Below are 24,599 nucleotides of genomic sequence, written 5' to 3' on the forward strand. Positions count from 1 at the left end.
GTTCCCAATCCATCACATTCCCTCCCAATCCCCCTTGGCAACCACAAGTCTATTCTCCAAGTCCATGATTTTCTTTTCTGTGGAAAGGTTCATTTATGCCATGTATTAGATTCCCAATGTAAGTGATATCATATGGTATTTGTCTTTCTCTTTCTGACTTAATTCACTCAGGATGAGAGTCACTAGTTCCATCCATGTTGCTGCAAATAGCATTAGTTTGTTCTTTATGGCTGAGTAGTATTCCATTGTGTATATATATACCACATCTTCCTAATCCAATCATCTGTTGATGGACATTTGGGTTGTTTCCATGTTTTGGCTATTGCGAATAGAGCTGCAATCAACATCCGGGTGGAATCGTCTTTTTCAAGGAAAGTTTTGTATGGATATGCCCAAGAGTAGGGTTTCTGGGTCACAAGTTAGTTCTATATTTAATTTTCTAAGGTACCTCCATACTTTTTTCCACAGTGGTTGTACCAGCTTACATTCCCACCAACAGTGAAGGAGGGTTCCCTTTTCTCCACACCTCCTCCAGCATTTGCTATTTGTGGGCTTATTAAGGATGGCCATTCTGACTGGTGTGAGGTGGTATCTCGTGGTAGTTTTGGTTTGCCTTTCTCTAATAATCAGTGATGTTGAAGGTTTTTTCATGTGCTTGTTGGCCATCTATATATCTTCCCTGGAGAACTGTGTATTCAGGTCTTTTGCCCATTTTTCCATTGGATTGTTGGCTTTTTGCTATTGAGTTGTGTGAGTTGTTTGTATATTCTAGAGATTAAGCCCTTGTCAGTTTCATCATTTGAAACAATTTTCTCCCATTCTGTAAGTTGTCTTTTTGGTTTCCTTTTGGATTCCTTTGCTGTGCAAAACCTTGTCAGTTTGATTAGGTCCCACTGGTTTACTTTTGCTTTTATTTCTGTTGCTTTGGGAGTCTGACCTGAGAAAATAGTTGTAAGGTTGATGTCAGAGAATGTTTTGCCTATGTTCTTTTCTAGGCGTTTGATGGTGTTTTGTCTTACATTTAAGTCTTTAAGCCTCTTGGAGTTTATTTTTGTGCATGGTGTGAGGGTATGTTCTAGTTTCATTGATTTGCATGCAGATGTCCAGATTGCCTAGCACCACTTCCTGAAAAGACTGTCTTTTTTCCATTTTATGTTCTTGCCTCCTTTGTCAAAGATTAATCGACCATAGATGTCTGGGTTTATTTCTGGGTTCTCTATTCTGTTCCACTGGTTTGTCTGTCTGTTTTGGTACCAGTACCACACCATCTTGATGACTGTGGCTTTGTAATAGTGCCTGAAGTCTGGGAGAGTTATGCCTCCTGCTTGGTTTTTGTTCCTCAGAATTGCTTTGGCAATTCTGGGTCTTTTGTGGTTCCTTCTAAAATTTTGGATTGCTTGTTGTAGTTCTGTGAAAAATGTCATGGGTAATTTGACAGAGATTGCATTGAATCTGTAGATTTTTTAGGTAGTATGGCCATTTTAAAAATATTAATTTTTCCAATCCAGGAGCATGGAATATGTTTCCATAACAAGTGCCTGCACCTGCAGCATATGGAAGTTCCCAAGCCAGGGGTCGAGCCACAGCCACTGTAGAAGCAACACCAAGTAGTTATGCTGTGAGCCACACGGGAAGTCCTAGAGTTGTATTCTCAATTTTTTTCATAAGAGCTGCACAATTTTACATTCTCATCAACAATGTAAAAATGTTCTAATTTTTCTTCATCCTCACCTGCATTTCCTTGTTTCTGTTATTGTTACTTGTAGTAGTCATCCAAGTGGGTATGATGAGGTGATATCTCACTATCATTTTGATTTTCCTTTATCTAATAATCAGTGATATTGAGCATATTTTCATAGACTTGTTGGTCATCTCTATATTTTCTTTAGAGAACTGGATATTCAAGACCATTGCCCAGTTTGAAGTTCGGTGATTTGGTTTTTTGTTGTTGTTTCTGTTGTCATTGAGTTAGAAACTCTTGGTAAATTATGGATATTACCCTCTTATAATACACGGTTTACAAATATTTTCTCCCATTCCATAGGTTGCTTTTCACTCTACTGTTTCATTTGATGTGCAAAAGTTTTCAAGTTGGATGTAGTCTCATTTGTATATTTGTGCTTTTGTTGCCAGTGATTTTTGGTGATATGTACAGTAAAGCAATATCAAATCCAATTTCAGAAAGTTTTTTCCCTATGTTTTCTTCTAGGAGTTTAATAATTTTACATATTTTTAGGCATTTAATCAATTTGGGGTTAATTTTTGTGTGTGGTACAAGCAAAGGGTCCAATTTAATTCTTTCATTTATGGATATTTAGTTTTCCCAACACCATGTGTTGAAGATACTGTTCTCTCCCCCTTTATTGGTCTTAGAACACGTGTTGAAGATCATCTGGCCATATACACAGGAGTTTACTTCCGTACTATTATTTCTTTCCATTGGTCTTTATGTCTGTCTTTATGCCAGTATCACACCATTTTGATTACTATAGCTTTGTAATAAACCTTGAAATCAGGAAGTATAATGCTTCTATCTTTATTCTTCTTTCCCAAGATTTCTTGGGTTATTTGAGGTCCACTGAGATCCTATATGAATTTTAGGATACTTTTTCCCATTTCTGCAAAGAACAACATTGAGATTTTAATAAGGATTCCATTGACTCTGCAGATAGTGTTGGGAAGTATGAACATTTCCAACAACATGATGTCTTACAATCCATGAACATATGGTGCCTTTCCATTTATTCATACCTTCTTTAATTTCCTTCTTTTTTTTCTATTCTTTTATTTTTCTTTTTATGGCTGCAAATGCAGCATACAGAAGTTCCCAGGTCAGGAATCAAATTGGAGCTGCAGCTGAGGCCTACACCACAGCCACTACAATACCAAATCTCAGCTACGCCTGTGACTTATGCTGCAGCATGTGGCAACATCAGATCCTTTACCAACTGAGCAATACTAGGGATCAATAAAATAAAGATTCTAAAACAGTAGGAAAAAAATCAATAAAAACTAGGGTTGGTTCTTTGAAAGGGTAAACAAAATTGACAAACCTCTGGATAGACTTACCAAGAAGAGGAGAGAAAGAACTCAAATAAAATAAGAAATGAAAAGGGAGAGATCTCAAAAGATACTGAAGAAATACAAAAATAAATAAATAAATAAATAAATAAATAAATAAATAAATAAATAAATAAAGACAATACTGTGAAAAATTATATGCCAACAAATTTGACAGCCTAGAAGAAATGGACAAATTTCTAGAGACATAAAGCACACCAAAACTGAATCAAGAAGACATTGGTCAACTGAACAGACTGATCACTAGAAATAAACTTGAATATGTAATAAAGTCTAGAACCAGATGGCTTCACATGCAAATTCTCTCAAACACACAAAGAACTTATACCCATCCTTCTTAAACTTTTCCAAATGGTTGAAGAAGGAACACCCCCAAAGACATTCTATGAAGCCACCATCACCCTAATACCCAAACCAGACAAAGATACTACCAAAAAAGAAAATTATAAGCCAATATCTTTGGTGAAAACACACACAAAAATTCTCAACAAAATTTTAGCCAAACAAATCCAGCAACATATAAAAAAGATCATGCACCATGACCAACTGGGAGTCATCCCAAGTTTACAAGGATGGTTCAACATATGAAAATAAATCAATATCATACACCACATTAACAAAAGAAAAGTCAAAAACCACATGATCATTTCAATAGATGCAGAAAAAGCATTTGACAAAATCTAACACTCATTCATAATAAAAACCCTTACAAAGTATGTATAGAAGGAACATGCCTTACCATAATCAAAGCCACTTATGACAAGCCTAAAGCCAATATAATAAATATTCAACAGAAGGAAACCAAAATCTGGAACTAAATAGCATTGGAAGTCCTAGACACAGCATTCTGACAAACAAGAGAAATAAAAGGTATCCAAGTTGGAAGAGAAGAGGTAAAATTGTCATTCTATGTAGATAACATGATACTATACATAGAAAACCCTAAGGACTTCGCACAAAAACTACTCGAACTAATCAATGAATTCAGCAAAGAGGATACAAGATTAACATTCTGAAATCAGTTGCATTTCTGTATATTGACAATGAAATATTAGAAAAAGGTATTTAATATAATACCTTTTAAAATTGTACCTCAAAAAACTAAACACCTAGGGATAAACCTGACCAAGGAGGTGAAAGACTTATATGCTGAGAATTATAAAACATTAATCAAGGAAATTAAAGAGGATTCAAAGAAATGGAAAGATATTCCATGCTCCTGGGTTGGAAGAATTAATATCATAAAAATGGCCATACTGCCCAAAGTAATCTATAGAGTCAATGCAATCTCTATCAAATTACCCATGACATTTTTCACAGAACTACAACAAACAATCCAAAACTTTATATGGAACCATAAAAGACCCAGAAATGTCAAAGCAATCCTGAGGAACAAAAACCAAGCAGCAGGCATAGCTCTCCCAGACAATATTACAAAGCCACAGTAATCAATACTGTGTGGTACTGATAATAAAAAAACATACAGACAGACCAGTGGAATAGAATAGAGAATCAAGAAATAAACCAAGACACCAATAGTCAATTAATCTTCAACAAAGTAGGCAAGAATATAAAATGGGAAAAAGACAGTCTTTTCAGCAAGTTGTGCTGGGAAAACTGGACAGCTGCATGTAAATCAATGAAACTGGAACACACCCTCACACCATACACAAAAATAAACTCAAAATGGCATAAAGACTTAAACATAAGGCAAGACACCATCAAATTCCTAGAAGAGAGCATAGGCAAAACATTCTCCGACATCAACTGTACAAATGTTTCTTAGGTCAGTTCCCCAAAGAAATAGAAATAAAAACAAAAATAAACCAACGGGACCTAATCAAATTGAAAAGCTTTTGCACAGCAAAGGAAACCATTAAAAAAAAAAAAAGACAACTTAGAGAATGGGACAAAATAGTTTCCAATGATGCAACTGACAAGGGCTTAATCTCCAAAATATAGAAACAACTCATGCAACTCAACAACAAAAACAAACAAAAAAATAATTGAAAAGTGGGCAGAAAATGTAAATGGACATATCTCCAAAGAAAGCATACATATGACCAAAAAGCACATGAAAAAATGCTCAACATTACTAATTATCAGAGAAATGCAAATCAAAACTACATTGAGGTACCACATCACACAGTCAGAATGGCCATCATTAGTAAGCCTACAAATAACAAATGCTGGAAAGGGTATGGAGTAAAGGGAACCCTCCTATGCTGTTGTTGGGAATATAAATTGGTACAAGCACTATGGAAAACAATATGGAGGTACCACAGAAAAATAAATATAGAACAACCGTATGATCCAACAATCCCATAATCCTAGGCATATATCCAGACAAAGTATTCATTGAACAATATGATCCAGCATTCCATATAATCCTGGGCACTATTCACATAGCCAAGACATGAAAACGACCTAAATGTCCATAAACAGATGAATGGATTAAGAAGAAGTGGTACATATATACAGTGGAATACTACTTGGCCATAAAAAGGAACAAAATAATGCCATTTGCAGCAACATGGATGGAACTAGAGACTCTCACATAGGCAAAGTAAGTCAGAAGGAGAAAGACAAATTCTATATATCACTTACAGAATCTATGGCACAAATGAACCTTTCTACAGAAAAAGAAAAACAAACACATGGGCATGATGAAAAGATCTATGGTTGCCAACAGGGAAGGGGAAACAGTGGGAGGGACTGGGTGTTTGGGGTTAGTAGATGCAAACTATTGCATTTGGAGTGGATGAGCAAGGAGATTCTGCTGTTTAGCATGGGGAATTAGATCTAGTCACTTGTGATGGAAGATAATGGAGGATAATGGGAGAAAAAGAATGTATATATATGTATAACTGGATCACTTTGATGTACAGTAGAAATTGACAGAACATTGTAAATCATCTATACTAAAAATTTTAAAAAGAAGAAATAAGGCAACCTATAAAGTGTGTATTGCTTTGCCAATTCACTGGTCTTTGTACCCCCTGGGATGAAACTGGGAATCAGTATGGCATATATGTGTCTGTGTCATGCACTGGAGGTATCATTGGCTGAGAGTTGCTCCCAGGTATCATTAAATCTTGTCCCTCTCTAGCCTGCCAGGGCCATAGCCAGAAGAGCAGGCTATGGCCACTAGAGGGAATCTTCAGGAATTGGAAGCCAAGGCAATTGAGCTTAACAGTTTTAATTCCCAAAGGCATAAGGCAGAAAGCCTTAGGTCTGCTTCACATACCCTGACATATATTTAGTCTAGTTGTATACTAACCTCCCCTGGATGAAGTTTCAAATGCATCTTCTCTCTAGTTCCCTGATTCATCTACTTCTAATTGTTGAGTACTGGTCAAGAGTTCAGCCAGGGCTTTTTTATAAGGGGAATAACTATTCTTAAGCCAGGTAGACAGCAGATGAAGCCCAAATATGGCTCCATTTTTTATTTGCCTACACAGATATTCTGCTTCCAAAATCATCCTAAGTTTATTTGACAAGTTACCTCCCACCCTCCCTACCCCCCAGCCTCCATTCCCACAAGTTCTCTCTATTCCACGTGAATCAGGAAAACAAACAGGAAGTTTCATTCAGGTGTTAAAAAAAATCAGCTAGAGCAAGTATAAGCAAAATTTTCTCTAAAACCTATACAGTAAATATCTTAGGCTTTATGAACCAAGAGGCAAAATGAAGAACATCATATATGCAGTAATATAATAACCACAACAACAACCAATCAAATTTCTATACCTTTGTTTTTCAAAATTGAAAATATGAAAATAATTTAGAATTTTTGTAATAGAGGTTGACAAATGGAATTCTCTTCTTTTGATGGAAAGATAACATTTCACTTCAATGGTGTTCAAAGTTACTATTCCCTATAATAAAAATCAGTTGCAAATGTTCATCAGCTAATGCTGATCTATAATGAGACTTTACCAATTTCATCTTTAAAAATGTCCTTTCACACAGATAGGTATTGTCAAGTACTGATACTAATTCGTGAACATATAATTTTAATTGTGGATATTCATCATTTGGAAGACATTTATAAATTCTATTAGATTTTTCTCTTGGTATTTGTCTTTCAGTATGTCATTACAATGTAGATTAATCACTTGCAATCGAAAGTTAAGTGGAAGCTCCTCAGTTGTGCAATTAAATGGATTTTGAAATATGGAAATTCTCTTTTCACTTGCACTGAGATCTGAAAAATGCTGCTAGATCTGTAGTTTGAGCCTATAAAATGTATCTGCTTTAAATGTGTGTGAGATTTAAGATCTTACTTGTTTAACTCTTAATAGTACAATAAAGATCTAAAGGAGCTGCTGATTCAAGCAATGTTAGCTGTCAAAATATTTTTTTCATATGTAAGAGTTGTTTGGCTTTGTAATTTTAGTTTTAATTTATTATATGACATTATCAAGTCTTCAGTAAAAGTGAATTAATTCCAAAATGTGCAGTGTTCCGTAATAGTTGAAGATGGTTCTTCTTGTTTAGAGAAACCTTGCTCTCAGTCTTGAGCTCCCACAATTACAATGGAACATTATCCAGGTTAAGTCATCAGACTGCTGAGTGGTAGAGTAAGTCAAGATACTTAGTTTCTATTTTTGACAAAAATTCACAAAATGATAAGTCCCTGAGACTGAATGAAGTTTACCATTGACATAACCAGTTCAATAACACATGATAAATTCAAGTATTTTCCAAAAAGTTACCTGCCAATAAATAACATGACAGGAGTTCCCGTCGTGGCACAGTGGTTAACGAATCCGACTAGGAACCATGAGGTTGCGGGTTCGGTCCCTGCCCTTGCTCAGTGGGTTAACGATCCGGCGTTGCCGTGAGCTGTGGTGTAGGTTGCAGACGCGGCTCGGATCCTGCGTTGCTGTGGCTCTGGCGTAGGCCGGTGGCTACAGCTCCGATTCGACCCCTAGCCTGGGAACCTCCATATGCCGCGGGAGCGGCCCAAGAAATAGCAACAACAACAACAACAAAAGACAAAAAGACAAAAAAATAAAAATAAAAAAAAATAACATGACAAACTACCATGGGCTTTATATACTTCACAGTCTCACAAACTTTATAAATTTGTCCAACTAAAACTATTCCTGTTCCACATATATTTTTACCACCTTCATTTATAGCACATCTTAGCAGATTCCATTTCAGGTAGTACTGAATTAGTATTTTCTTATATTCCTTTAAAAAATTCTGGCATGTAAATGTTCCATAAAGACTAATTCTTCAGTCTCTTCAAACTTTAGGTGTTGTTTCCTAAAATAAACAACTGGGTACTATGGTAACATCTAAAATTAACCAATAACAAAAGAAATCCATTAAAAATTATTTGCTGGGAGTCCCATCGTGGTGCAGTGGTTAACGAATCCGACTAGGAATCATGAGGTTGCGGGTTCGGTCCCTGCCCTTGCTCAGTGGGTTAATGATCCGGCATTGCCGTGAGCTGTGGTATAGGTCGCAGATGCAGCTTGGATCCTGCATTGCTGTGGCTCTGGCGTAGGCTGGCGGCTACAGCTCCAATTAGACCCCTAGCCTGGGAATCTCCATGGCCAAGAAATGGCAAAAAGAAAAAAAAAAATCTTTGCTGGAGTTCCCATTGTGGTGCAGAAGAAATGAACCAACTAGTATTCATGAGGATGCAGGTTCAATCCCTGGCCTCACTCAGTGAGTTAAAGATCCAGTGTTGCCCTGAGCTATGGTGTAGGTCACAGACATGGTTCAGATCCTATGTTACTGTGGCTGTGACATAGGCCAGCAGCTACAGCTCTGATTTGATCCTTAGCCTGGGAACTTCCATATGCCACAGATACAGCCCTAAAAAACAAACAAAAAAATCATTTGCCTTGTTTTATAATTGACTATTGACATTGTTCCAAATGTCCTCAAATCTTTAAGCAATTGTTCTCACCAAAATGCTAATAGTCTTAAACTACTTTATTTTCTCTAAATATATTTCATTAGGTATTTTGATTGAACATGATTTAATTAGCTCACTAGCAATAAGTGACTTTTCTTACTTAGTTAACAAACGAACTATTTGAAAGTTACTTTCTTTACAGCTCCATGTTTAGCTTTCACTGTTGTGAAGAATCTCCACTGAGATACTGTCTTGTAAAATTTTCTAATTTTCTTTTTTTTTCATTTATTTATTAATTTATTTTCCACTGTACAGCATGGGGACCAAGTTACACATACATGTATACATTCTTTTTCCTCCCATTGTCATGTTGCGATGTAAGTATCTAGACATAGTTCTCAATGCTACACAGCAGGATCTCATTGTAAATCCATTCCAAGAGCAATAGTTTGCATCTGTTAACCCCAAGCTCCTGATCATTCCTACTCCCTCCCTCTCCCCTGGGCAGCCACAAGTCTATTCTCCAAGTCTATGATTTTCTTTTCTGTGGAAATGTTCATTTGTGCTATATATTAGATTCCAGTTATAAGTGATATCATATGGTATTTTTCTATCTCTTTCTGACTGATTTCTCTCAGTATGAGAGTTTCTAGTTCCATCCATGTTGCTGCAAATGGCATTATGTTGTTCTTTTTTATGGCTGAGTAGTATTCCATTGTGTATAGATATCACATCTTCCTAATCCAATCATCTATCGATGGACATTTGGGTTGTTTCCAGCCCTTGGCTATTGTAAATAGAATTGCAATGAACATGCGGGTGCATGTGTCTTTTTTAAGGAAAGTTTTGTCTGGATATATGCTGTGTATTGGAAATATTGTCATGTGTGCTTATTTTGGTAATAACATGATATATTGTAGTCTTTTAGCACCTCTATATTGTCATTGCATAATAAACACAATTTGAGGCATCTAATTCAATAATAAATTAATTCACACTCCATTGTGCTTTAAAAGTATGTTATTCCGTATTAGTTTCCTCTGTAGCTGCTCTAACAAATCATCACAAACTTAGTGGCTTAAAACAACAAATTTACTCTTATAGTTCTGGGAATCAGAAGCCTGAAATAAGTCTTATGGGGCAAGACATCAAGCAGGACCAGGTGGAAGCCCTCAGAGAGAATCCATTTCTTGCTTCTTCAGCTTCCAGAACCTACAAGAATTTATTGGATTGTGGTTTACATTACTCCAGTCTTCTTCTGTTGCCTCATCACCATCTCTATCTGACTTATCTAGAGCTCTCCTAGGACTCCTGTGATTACACTCACTCACCCAGATAATCCAGGATAATTCTCCCTCTCAAAATCTTCAATAAGATCACATCTATACAATCTTTTTTGCCATATAAGGTAACATACAGGTTCTGAAAATTAGGATGTGTGCATTATTGAGATATTCAACCTACTACACAAAGACCACTTTTCTCATTTTGATGTAATGAGTATGCACTCCTAAGAGAAAGTTAAAAAAAAAAGACAGTCCATAATAACGTACATTTTGAAATGCTATCAAGTTGTAACAGCATCATTGCAATTCGTAGTACACTGAATGTTATGAGAATATGTTACAACTGCTCAATTCTACTCTTGTGGCATGAAAGCCTCCATAGACAATATGTAACTAAATAAGCATGGCTGTATCCCACAGTAAAATTTAAAGTTCATAAAATTTTCACATCATGAAGTATTAATCTTCTTTTGATGTTTTCAAGCATTAACAAACCTATCTATCAAGCCATACCAAATCTGTTGGCAGGGTGGATTTGCCCTGGGTAGGCCAGTTTGCTAACTCTTGGCATAACAGACAACACAACAGCAGGCAAGATCTAGACTTATACTTTGGAACACCAGGCGTTTAAATATATATATATATTCCATTTAAAAATCAGGCAAGTTCATGTATAAACATCGTTTTATTCTTCTCTTACAAAACCTGAGGATCTGGCAACATTGGACCCACATGACAAAATTCCTACCATGAAATAATCTACCACTTATCTGCCTACTTTAATTTTATATTCCTTTGGGTGTGCGGTCAGGTTTCTTATCCCCCTTAACTTCCTATTCAATTCTTTCAACAATTCCTCAACCTTCTGCTTTGTCTACCCCTTTTCTTTGTACCAGCTCCATTCTCCCCTAAAATATGGCACCCAGTACAAAATGAACTGCTTTACTCACAGACTTAGAGCAGTTATCCTTAACGTGGCTTATATATTAAAATAACCTGGAGATACTTTCAGGGTTAATTCTAATGCTTGGGTCCTACCTTAAACCATTTAGATCAGATGCACTGGGACTGGGGCCCACATGTCAGTTTTTGAAACACTCTATGTGAGTTCAGTGTGCTAATTCAGGGCACAGACACACTGAATTAGAGTAATTTAACACTATATCATCTTCTTTTTCTGGGGGGCTATGTATTTAAACCAGCTCTGAGATTTTAAACTGAGAAAAAAATGTCCAGTAAACTTCTATTTATCTAGAATAGCTAGACATTACAGAATACTTCTGTCTAAATTGTATTTCCCAATTCCATACATTCTTTCATTCAACAAGAATTTTTTAAGCACCAATTACTTTTCCACACACTAGGCTTGATTAGATCATTACAATGAGAATAGCTTATTAATTCAATCCGTTGACTGACTGAATTTATACTACGTTAACAGCTACCATCTATTGAACATATGCCTGGGTTGCAGACTTTTACTCAGGCAAGGCACCTTTCATAGATTTCTCATTTTCTTTTTCTTTTCTTTTTTTTTTTCTTTTTTTTTTTTTTTTTTTTTGGCCACACCCTTGGCATGTGGAAGTTCTGGGACCAGGTATCAAACCTATGCCACAGCAACAACCCAAGACACTGCAGGACAACAGCAAATCCTTAACAGCCCCCTTCACCATGGGAGACCCCCTCTCAGTTCCTTCTAATAGCTACATACCACTGTATAGACATGCTTATTATCTCCAGAATATAAATGCTGATCCTGAGGCTTGATGAGATTGCAAACTTCTCCATGGATCCACAGTAATCATCTGTACACTCTGGAATTTGAAGCAAGATTCCAGAGCCAAATTATTTACCACTCTGCTAAACTTCCTTTCCATATGATAAATTATATCAGACTCTAAACATAATGTTTTTAATGATATAAAGTGCTTCAGCATCAGGCTCAACTCTGACCAACAAGCTTATTCATAGAGAGGTCATACACCCTTGTTTGCCTATGATACACCTGGTTTTATTTTCTTGGCAATTATATTAATAGACCAATCTTCACCCTCAAAAGTTTAGAGTGTCTAGTTTAGACAATAAACTACAGTCACTTAGATGTGGAAGGTGAGCCCAACACAGTGCCAGTAAACTTGAAGCAGTTAGGATTTGTTGTTATTTCACAAATAAAGGAATGATGGTGAAGGAAAGAACCTAGATCCTGCATTCTGCCTGTGGTTTGCCAAGTTTATTTTGAAGATAAATCACCCACAGCAGTGTGTTTATCATGTGCTGTTCTCAAAACTTCAGTAATAAGGTGTTTCTAAATATTTGAGTATTCACAAAAAAAATTTCAGTGGAGGAAGAAGAGTTGCTTTAGTTATTACGACTGCCTGTTTCTGTCAATGAAATCAATGTTATGGCTCAGCAATGCATTTGAAACAGGGTAAATTTTAGGAACTTCCTGCCCTCAGAGAGTATTACACTGTTTCTGGAATTTTCCCATGTGGGAACAGGGATTTAAACATGTACATATCTCCTTCCTACAATGGCCAAGGAGACAACGTAGTAGAGAGGGAAGTTTTTTCACTCACAAAAGATGTTTTGTCCTGGGCTACGTCTCACACCTGCATTATAATGAGAGATGCTGTCAGGTCTGCAGATGCTATCTCTCAGCCACAAGCTAAAGAGATTTGCTATTGAGTATTCCAATCACTCCTCAGAACTTATCCTCAAGTACTGTAACCTAGCAGGGTCCTGAGCACAAAAGCCTTTCTGTGTTAGCCATTTCTTGTTTGTAGGAAACGGGCCTGATTCAGCCTCCATAGTTTTCCCTGAGTTCCAAGGGTCAGGTTCAGAGAGTTGCTGATCAGGGAAGGAAGAGTATGCAAAGACATGGGAAGAACAGTTAAGCAACAATAACATAGTTTTGGAGCAGAATCCTTGTTCCTTCTCAAGGGATACACATAATGATATAGGCATCTTATACACCTAAGAGAAAAGTTGCTTCTTTTAGAACAGAATACTTTAAAAGTGAACAGCTTGGAGCCCTTCCTTATGCTTCTTCCTCATTGAATAATATCCTAAACACAATCACATGTATGCTAAAGTTAGGCACCCAGAGCACAATTGCCTGTGGGTTAAACATTATTAGCACATGATGTTTCTCAGGAACTTTCCCACTTTGTTCTAATCTCTGATCAATATGTCTTTTTCACAAGTATTGTTTTTCTAGGCTATAACCCAGAAGACCACCACCAGGATCACGCTGAGCTCTTTTTTTTTTTTTTTTTTTTTTTGTCTTTTTGCTATTTCTTGGGCCGCTCCCGCGGCATATGGAGGTTCCCAGGCTAGGGGTCGAATCGGAGCTGTAGCCACTGGCCTACGCCAGAGCCACAGCAACGCGGGATCCGAGCCGCGTCTGCAACCTACACCACAGCTCACGCAGGATCCTTAACCCACTGAGCAAGTCCAGGGACCGAACCCGCAACCTCATGGTTCCTAGTCGGATTCGTTAACCACTGCGCCACGACGGGAATTCCACTGAGCTCTTCTGACACCAACTGCGATGACCAAGATTCCCCCAAAGAAGGAAGAATGCATGTTTGCCCCAGTCCTCATTTTTATCCGAAACCATGTTTTTCTCCTTTTAGACTATGAAATCCCCTGCAACTCTTGCCCAAAAGAGGGCAGAGTCTTTAACTTATTGGCCTGCTTTGCCTGGCAAAGCAATAAAAACTACTATTTTCTCCTTCACCCAAAACTCTGTCTCTGTGCTTCTATTTAGTACCAGCAGACAGAGGCTACATTTGGGCAAAAGTATTAGACTATTAATAAAGGCAAAAAAACAACTATCGGTGTGTTTTTAAAATCATTAAGTACTTTGGAGTGGAAAATTTGCATGTGAGTCTGCATTTATTCATGTTGTAGGTGTTTGTTATATAATGAAACAATGCACTTTTCAGAGTTCTAAGAATGTCACTGGCAGAAATTTTATATTTTCTCATATCACACTCCCTTCTCTAAAATTGTCCATATTCCTATTTGACTTGTGTTTTTCACCCTGTGACTACAATTACATTATATATTAAAAAGTAATAAAGTGTTCGCACTTGGAAAAAAAAAAAACGCAGAAAGATATGTTTCTCTAGTCACTTATGATTAGCTTTAATCTAGCTCTCCAGAGGGAAAGGACACGACATTGAACATCGAGTCTCTCTATTCAAAAAGCTGATTCTTAATAGTGCTGAGGAAAAAAAAATGATTCTTTTGATCTTGTATTTTAATCTTAAATTTTAATTTGCACCATACAATTTTAATAACTGTCCTCTAGGTTTCAAAGCGAATTGAATTAAGTATTTTGCGCACGCTGCATATTACACATGTAACTTCAGATTCCTTTGTATCTGCAAGAGCTTTGAAGACTGCTTATTAAATTAGTAATGACCACCAGTAAAGGGCTGTCAACCTCTTTGTACACTCATGAGCCTTGGCCACAAATCAAAAATAGATGTTGAACTCCTTTTTGTTCCTAAACATTATATGATATGGCCATAATTAATAAACTCTACATTTCATGTAGGGTTGTAAATAACCATATCTCTTGCTTTTTTTCAGGCTTTGATTGACAGTCTGAAAGTATGATGTTCAACTTCAAATGCTACAAAAACAGGACCGCTCCTGGGCACCATCTTCCTATCCTTATTATCCTGAGCTAAAAGCAAAGCTAATATCCCAACCATGGAAAGATATCCATAGTCCAAGCTTATTTAGAGGCGGCTATTTCACTTTTTTGTTTTGCTTTTTGGTTTTAGGTAAAGATTAGATCTATTTAAAAATTAAAGAATACAGTTTAAAGAAATAGTCTCTTACATGAATTTAAAGAGTGCAAGATGTAATATAGTCTCTTACATGCATTTAAACAGTGAAGGATGTAATTATTTTAAACTGTATTCTTTAATTTTTAAATAGATCTAATCTTTACCTAAAACCAAAAAGCAAAACAAAAAAGTGAAATAGCCGCCTCTAAATAAGCTTGGACTATGGATATCTTTCCATGGTTGGGATATTAGCTTTGCTTTTAGCTCAGGATAATAAGGATAGGAAGATGGTGCCCAGGAGCGGTCCTGTTTTTGTAGCATTTGAAGTTGAACATCATACTTTCAGACTGTCTAGGTAATTGACATCTTTATTCATTTGTATATAATAATCAAAGCCTGAAAAAAAGCAAGAAATATGGTGCTCAGAAGTGGTCCTGTTTAAAATATATAAACTCTGGTGCTCAGAGTCTGAGTTTGTATATTTATAATTCAATTTGGAAGAAAACATTAAAAAGATACAAATATGTAATACAATTGACAAATATTTTATATCTTTCCAAGAAAGTACATTTGTGTTCATTAGTTCTCTCAAGGAAAATACCCTGAGAACTTGCTCTGTGATATGCCCTGTGCTAGGATCACTATAAAAAATTTTATAAAATAAGGAGTTTTGTTCAGTAATCCACTGTTTACTAGAACAGATAAACAGGGAATCAAACAGTCACATGAAAGCTCTGTAAGTGAAAGAATGGAGCAAGGGCAAGAGACTTAAAAAAAAAAAAAAGGTGATGGAGTGTTGCTCTGAGGAGGCAAGAAGCTTCAGGGAGAATGGAAAGTTTTACTTAAGCTTGAAAACCTAAGGAGGAGCTCACCAAGCAGAGAAGTGGAGCAAAGGCATTCTAGCCAGATCTGGGGTAAGGGAAAAGAGAGAGGGGCGTGGATATAAGTCCTATTAAGGGCTTAGGGGCTTATTAGTACTTCTGGAGACAAAGGGGAGAAATAGGAGATGATATTGGAGAGGAAATCAGTATTCTGTGTATGGAGTCTACAAGTACAGATTTTAGTTTCTGAAAAATAAAGTGGCTGCATAAAGTCTCTGTATATTTAAAATGTAACCAAGGTCAAAGAATAGGAGGAAAGAAAAGAATTCTTCCTGCCTGAGCCAAGCAAATTCTGGGCAGGCAGCAGAGAAGACAGCCAAGGCTCTAGGAACATCCTGTGAGTGGTTTTCATGGTGAACAGAAAGCAGGTTAGCAGGAATGAGCTCTGGACAGCTAACTGGAGGCTTAGGTTCAAGCTCTATCTCTGCAAACATCTGCCTGGGAAATTTATATAACATCCTCTAAGCTTCTGTTTATTCATCTGTTAAAAAAAAAAGAATGGTAATGAGACAGTGTCTACCTTAATAGAAAATAAAATGTAACCATATAGGAAAAAAGAGTGAGTGACTGCTATATGTTTCCTTCCCACCCTTAATGCCTCAAGGGACCCACCCCTAACACACATATTGTTGGCACAGAATAAGATATTCAAGGAACAGAATCCATATCTACTAACGACCTGGTAAAACACCAGTTATAATTGACTCAAGTCTCTGTTATCATGACGATTAGCAATAATGTTGATTCCACAAATTATCTGGAGTTCTTGTTGTGGCTCAGTGGTTAACGAATCTGATTAGGATCCATGAGGTTACGGGTTCAATCCCTGGCCTCGCTCAGCAGGTTAAGGATCCAACGTTGCCGTGAGCTGTGATATAGGTCGCAGATGTGGCTCGGATTTGGTGTTGCTGTGGCTGTGCATAGGTTAGCGGCTACCACTCCGATTAGACCCCTAGACTTGGAACCTCCATATGCTGCAGGTGTGGCCCTAGAAAAGACAAAAAAAAAGAAACAAAAAACTATGTGATATAATTTTTTTATTGAGTTATAAGTTACACATTGTAAAATTAGATATTTTTAAGTTTCTCTGAGTTCAAAAAAAAGTCATTGTCTTGAGTATCATGACAATCAAAATATAGTTCTACCACCCAAAACAATTTCCTTGTGCCCTTTTTAATCAATTTCCTTTTCATCCTTCCCCACCTAATGGCAACAACTGACCTGTTTCCTGTCCCTATATTCTTACCTTCTCCAGAATGTAGTATAAATTTTTTAATTGAAATATAGTTGATTTACAATGCTGTGTTAGTTTCAGGTATACAGCAAAGTGATTGTTTTATATGTAAAACATATACACACATATATGTCTTCTTTTTTAGATTCTTTTCCACTGTAGGTTATTACAAGATATTGAGTACAGTCCTCTGTGCCACCCAGTAGGTCCTTGTTGGTTTTCTATTTTATATATAGTGGTACATATATTTTAATCCCAAACTCCTGATTTATCCCCCCCTTTGCCTTTCCCCTTTGGTAACCATAAATTTGTTTTCTATGTCTGAGTCTATTTATGTTTTGTGAATAAGTCAACTTGTATCTTTTCTTAGATTCCACATATAAGCCATATCATACTTTGTTTGTCTTTCTCTGACTCACTTCACTTAGTATGATAGTCTTTGCAGTCTTTTGAGTCTGGCTTCTTTCAAATAGCTTAATTCATGTGAGATTCATTAACACATGATGTATGTTCCCACATATGTAACCCAAAAGTTCATTCACTTTTTTTAAGTTTTATTGAAGTATAGTTAATTTACAAGTCTGCAATAATTTCTGCTGTACCATAAAGTGACCCAGTTATACATATACATGTATTCATTTTTATTGCTGAGTAGTTTTCCATTCTACAGATCCACCACAAAGTTTATCCATTCATTACTTCACAGAAATTGGGTTATTTCCATATTTTGTCAAATATTAATAAAATCACTATAAAGATTACATAAAATTTTTTGGGGAGGGGCAAGGCTACTATGCATCTGTTGAGCACCCCAGCTTCAGACCCTGGCAGCAGCAGTGGTGGTGAAAAAATTTTTGTAAAGATTTTGTGTGTGAACATATTTCAATTTTTTTTAAATAATTGCTTTGGAGTAGGATTTCTGGGCTAGAGAGTAAGCATGTTTTCAAGTATATAAGCAATCAACAATTTTTTTCCCAAGGAAAAATGGCTATACCATTGTTCATTCCCACCAACAATGTATGAAAGGTCCAGTTACTCTGCATCCCCCCCAGCACTGGGTTTTATCATATTTGATTTTTAAGCCATTTGCCTAGGTATACAGTGTCACAATATAGTTTTAATTTGCAACTTCCTAATGACAAATGATAATGAACATCTTTTCATGTCCTTTTTGCCATCCATTTATCTTTGATAATGTGTCTATGTAAAACCTCTGCCCATGTTTTCAAATGGGCTGTTTTCCTGTTATCACATTTTGAAAGTTCTTCACATCTTTGAGTGTATGGCCTTTATCAGGTATGAGCTTTGCAAAGATTCCTCTTGGCTGACAGATTTTCAGCCTCTTACTAGCATTTTTCATAAAGCAGAAGTTTTTAATTTTGATGAAGTCCAATTTATCGTTTTTTTCCTTTATGATTATGTTTTAGTGTCATATCTATAAAGTATTTACCTAATCCAAGATCACGAAGATATTCTTCTATATTTTCTTCTAAAAGTTCTACCATTTTAGGTTTGACACTTAGGTCTAAGAAACATTTTAATTTAATTCACACGTGAAGTGCAATGCATGGGTCTAGGTTCATTTTTTTGCACATGGACATTCAATTATTCCAGGGCCATTCTTTGAAATGACTCTTCTTTCCCCCTGAATTTCCCTTTGCATCTTTTTCTAAAATCAGCTGGCTGCAGGTAGAAGTGGTTTTTTACTTTTTGAAATACTTTTTAAAGTGTTAACTAATAAGATAATAGAATGCACTGTAGTTTCAAGCAAACTAATCAAATTGTGTGGGAAAATGAGAAGCCCAAATAGGTAAATGAGGAGATGGGAGAAAAAAAGGCTTGACAAAACAATGATGGGTCCAAAACATGAGATGCTCTAGGCAATAACATGGAGCAATCCTTCTTTGTTAAACTGCTATTTCCAAGCATCTGGGCCACCTCTCTTTCTTAGAAATATCAGTTTGGATTGGTCTCCCTCAAAATCACTGACTTACAGTGAAGATGATACATGACCCAGGAAAGCAGCAGATTTGACCCATGGTGAGCAGAGCCATTAGGAGGCAGCACACACCTGAGCACCATGGGATGGATTAAAAACAGCTTTTCACAGCTCTGTGCACAGATCTTGCAAGGTGTTATTTGGATTTGGTTTTTTTTCCCCCTTTCTCCTGACTTACTTTACATACATCTGTAGCATGATGTCTCAAAGAGTATTCCACTGAAAGATTTCTCAGATTCAAACCCTCTGAGGCAACAGATTTTGATACTTAAGGGTCCAAATTCAAATCCTCAACCAATTCCTATCTGTACGCCATATTCCTTTGTGTGGTTAAGGAAGTAATTCATATAAAAGTCATCTCTTTCTTTCGTAGACTTAATTAGATTATAATTAAAGGCAAATAAAAAACCATACAGATGAATAACTTCATAACTTTTTTTTCTCTCAGAAAATAGCTACTTTTTTCTCACATAATCAGCCTAAAATAGAGTCGGAAAATGGTCTTGAGCATTTTGATCATAAATCACTGCTGCTTGTGTGTGTGTATGTGTGTGTGTGTCTTTCCCTGAAAGGCACTCACAGAGAGAGCATTTTAATTTTCCATGGTATTGCTATTTTGACCTCTGAGACCTTGCAAAGTAAAGTATTTATGATCCTGGGCTTTTTTATGGTATTGTTTCAATATTTTTGTAACATTTGTATTTCTTGCTGATGTTTTTGGCATTAAAAATCACTCAAGCTGTGCTGAAATATAATGGTATTCACTGAACCATACCACAGAAGGATAATTCAGTTCAGTGGGGTTATTCTAGCTCATCGTGTACACAAAGGATTGAGAGAAACTGTAGAAGATTCTCAGTTCTCTACACAGGCAGTATTGAGTCTCCTTTTTTCTCCCTCTAATAACTTGACATAGAAAAACCTTCACTTATATATAGAAATATCTAGTTTTAAGTCTTTAGAGCAAACCAAAGGAACAATACAATGGCCTGAGGCATAAGAAAGCAAAGTACTGGTGAACAGTTGCCCTAGATCACTAATTTCCTTTCCCTGTTACCCAGACAAAAATCAAAACTCAACACCTAGCTTTCATGCCCAATTTCAAGACATCTCCCTAAATAAGCCCCCAAAATTTTAAATATCAAACTTGATTAGAATAGTGGACTATGCTATAAAAGATATTAACCTGGGATGATTTAATTTCCTTATATTTAAATGATCACTAACTATAGCTATCCATAATGCCTAAGTTTGAATGCTATGCTTATACCATTTTGTATCCACTCTGCAACTTCAGTCCCAAGAATGGACAAATGTAAAGCCTGTCTGTCTCTTGTCAAACTCAGCTTCAAATGTTGATTACAACAGCACCCAACACTATTTGACTTATTGGATATTTTCTCTTTGATTAGACTATAATTCAAGTTTGGCCTGATTACACAACATAAACTCCTAAGGGATGAAGTAAAAAATCTCACTGGTCAAAGCACTAATATTTACGTGCCAGAGAGATAGATATATAGATATACAGATAAATACAGATATGGAAATATATAATTATATACATATATATGTATGTGTGTGTATATATATAGAGAGAGAGAGAGTTCAATTCCACAGGACAGATCTATTTTAATCTACAAATGATTGAGGCCTCACATTTAGTGAACTCACCTGACAGAAGCTATAAATTCCTACTGAAGATGAAAAACAGTTCTCTCAAATTTTACTCCCTGTAGATATGTAATAGAAAATACTGTCACAATATTCAAACGCAATAGAGTGCTTAAACACGTGGGCTCTGGAATCTGACAAATCTATGTCTAACTGGTGCCACTGCTATTTATCTGCTGAGTGACTTTGGACAAACATCTTTGTCTCTATAGTACTCAACTCTGTCATCTGAGAAATGGGTATAGTAGCAATTTGGCTTCTGATTTAGTTGCTGTAGAACACACTATTAAACAATATTGACTCACATAAGACTGAAGTTTCTCTCTCAAATAATATGCTGAGCATAATATTCTCATATAGCAGCTTTATAGTGCTTGGGACTGGGCTCATTCTATCATGATGCTCTGCCATCCTTAACACTGAGCTTTCATATTTTGGTCCCAAAATTCTGATCAAGCTCTTGTTATAAGGTACATGTACCATTCAATGAATAAAGGAAGAGAAGGTGAAGTACACTACAGAAATGATTATCATTCTCCACTCTCCCCTGTATTCATGCCTCTCCACAGAGTGACTCTGCAGTAACTCCCATAAAGCAGTTGATGTCCCCATGCTTTGAGTCCATGAATGCCTTATGATTATTTTAATCAAGAGAATGCACCAAAAATGACATATATGAATTCTGATCTCAAGAGGTCTTGCATTCCTCCCCTTGCTCTCTTGGCACACTAACAGCAACTGTGTCACCAAGCCCAGGCTATCCTTCTGGATGAGGAAAGACATGGAACTCAACCATCTTCATTTCCTCAGCTTATGGGCAGCCCCCAGCCAATCTGATAGCTAATCAAATATGCATAAGCACAGATAATGCCAGAAGAATCTATGAACTGATTCTAGCCCAAACTGCCAAACTGCAGAATTATGAGAAAAATAAATCATTGCTGTTTTAACTAAAAAAACTTTAGTGTGGTTTCTAAGGTAGCAGGTGATAAAAGGGGAGGCAGGGAGGCATGATTTTCCTTGTAATGCCATGATACAGAATTTGTACATATCCCTGCTATTCTCCTGCCACCGATGAGAATTTAGTCATATGACCATAGCAGCTGCAAAGGAAACTGGGAAATGTAGTCTTTCACTGAATAGTTGTGTGTCCAGCTACAGTAAGGTTCCTGTTACTAAAGGAAGAAAAGGGGAATCTAGGGAAACTGTATTGGGGACAACTAGTTATATCTGCTATCTCTACCTCTTCAGCTGGTTATGAAGATTAAAAGTGAAATAAATGTAAGAGTCTCAGCCCAATAAACCCAGAAAGAATCCAATAAATGTTTGATTTTATTTATATTCAGAATCAGAAATTTATGATATCTGTTTATCAAAGGGTCAGAAAGAATAGTCAGAAGCATTAGATTCTCCATATATATTTTTAGTTTCTCTGTTATCTTCCAGCAACCCTTCCCTTGAAGCAAACTAAAGTTGGGAATCACACTGGAAGAAGATTCATAGAGAGACTACAGTGACATTGAAACACTGTGTCTACTGATATGATGTGACAAAGCCTGGATGTCTGTTAGAAAAGATTAGATGGAGCTTATGGCAGAAAGCCAAGGGACAGGACTGTCACTGTAAAATAAATAGAGAATGTCACCAGGCAACAGTCAGAAATCAGAGTGGGAAGGGCTTTTCTTTATGTCCTTTTTTTTTTTCCTGGTACTAGGTGTTTTGTTAAAAAAAAAAAAAAGTGTGGTAAGTGTGGTAGTAAGCTATTTTGGCCTTGAAGAGAGTGGGAAAAAAGCAGGTGTCCATCTCCTGCAGCCAATTATGTACCTTCCAATTTTAAGAGAAAAGAAATGAAAGACAAGAAGAAATGGGAGACAGGTTATTGCAACCTGACAGAAAATAAATCTAAAAGGAAAGCTTTTGAAAACAGTCTAATGGATATATAAAAACTAAACCCTCCAAAAAGATGATCATCACTTATTAACCAGCTAGATAATTAAGCAGCTAGATAAGAAAGCAATCATTAAATGGAACCTTAATCAAGAATATCTGTTCACCTGTTTTGTTTTGTTTTGTTTTGTTTTTTGAAATCTGATGTTTTGAGTCATCCTGCAGACTTCTGGATGACCTCATATTTGGTAAACAATTATTATTGCTGAAATCTCTGCAAATCATATCTCTCTCCTTCCAGAGTTGCTGCCAATTAAGAATTTGCAACAGAATTTGCAGTCAAATTCTAAAACAAGCTGAACAAGTATAATTGAGGGACACCGGATAGAAGAAAGATTAAATAATCAATAAGTAAAGTGACACTTGCACAAAAGAATGAGACAGCGGTGAGATGCAGGGCAGCTGTGGGCCATCTTCTGAGTGTCAGTATTCACTGAATATGTCCATCTGAAATGCAAGGCAGGGCTCAAGGTCAAAAACAACTAGAAAAACAGAAAGCCCTAAGACAGAAGGTTGTTTTTTGTTTGTTTGTTTGTTTGTTTTTTGTCAGGGGCCATATATGGATAAGACCCAAAAGCTGAGAGCGGTGTACTCAAAGGTGAGCCAGAAAGTACGAAAGACATTCTGGAGAGAAACTTCACAAATAAGAGAAGGATCATAGACTAAGATAATGGTACAGAGGAGAAAAGGATGAATGGCCTTAAAATAACATCTACAGAAATATTTTTACACTCAGTGTGACTAAGCAGCAAACACCCAGGTCACCTACAGTAGTTGACATCTTAAAACATTAGAAAACTCAGGATAATCCTATCAAAGGATAAGGAAATGGTAATACAAAGCATAGGAGGGATCCAATCCAAAATTAAAGTGTGATGCCCAAGAGATGTGAGTCAGCATTTCCAGAGGATGTTAGAAAGAACACAAGTCTCTCCTAAGGGGAATAGATAATACATATAAAAAATGTCCAGGTTCCATGTGCTTAAACAGGTTTCTTCCCTGAAGAGAATAATCAGAGCTCATGTGCACTGTGATACTCCAAAAAGACGATGTGTGGTAAATGCCTGTTGTTTGTTCCCCCATCATCGCTTACCACTTTTCCTTTGGGAAGCAAGGTGGTAGCTTGCACTGAGATTTTCCATCATTGATCAGGGCATAGGCCTCTCCCAATGTGGTAGATACATGACCAAGTCCAGCCCAGTCTGGTTCTCCCTCCTGAGAATGTGCCTCTTTGAGCAGATGAACCCAAGAATAAAAAAAAATTGGTCGCATACAACATCACTGCTTTGTTCCCATTAATAGGCATCCCCTCCATCCCAAATCCTGGTAGTTCAGATTTCCTTCAATGTTCTAAGCAGTCTCATGTCCTTCTAGTCAATTTGACTCAGGCTCAGTAGGCAGAGTTGCTTTGTTTGTATTGTTTGTAACCAAATTGCTCTGAGGGGAGAAGGCTCCAAATATATTTGACTAGAGACTTTTTTTCTTTTCATTCTTTCTTTCCTCTTTTTTTTTTTTGGCAAAATAACACTGTACAGGTTGTCTTCAAAATACACCCAGCTCTAGATAATAATGGAGGGCTTGGGGAACATATTGAGGGAACATAAACTGTACTGGATGCTTGTATTTACTCATCGAAAAGCACCAAGCAAGGAGCAGTAGCACCTCCCTCTCTGTGTATTCTTGCCAGAGAGAGTGTTAAAGTATAAAGTAGCCTTGTTAATGATGGTGAAACTATCACACAAAGACAATGTACTGGCACTAAGATCATTAAAGGTCAGATGACTCTCAGTTGAAGGAGAAATGTAATGTCCTTAGCA

Source organism: Sus scrofa, chromosome 16 (assembly GCF_000003025.6).
Source record: "Sus scrofa isolate TJ Tabasco breed Duroc chromosome 16, Sscrofa11.1, whole genome shotgun sequence".
Classification (NCBI taxonomy): Eukaryota; Metazoa; Chordata; class Mammalia; order Artiodactyla; family Suidae; genus Sus; species Sus scrofa.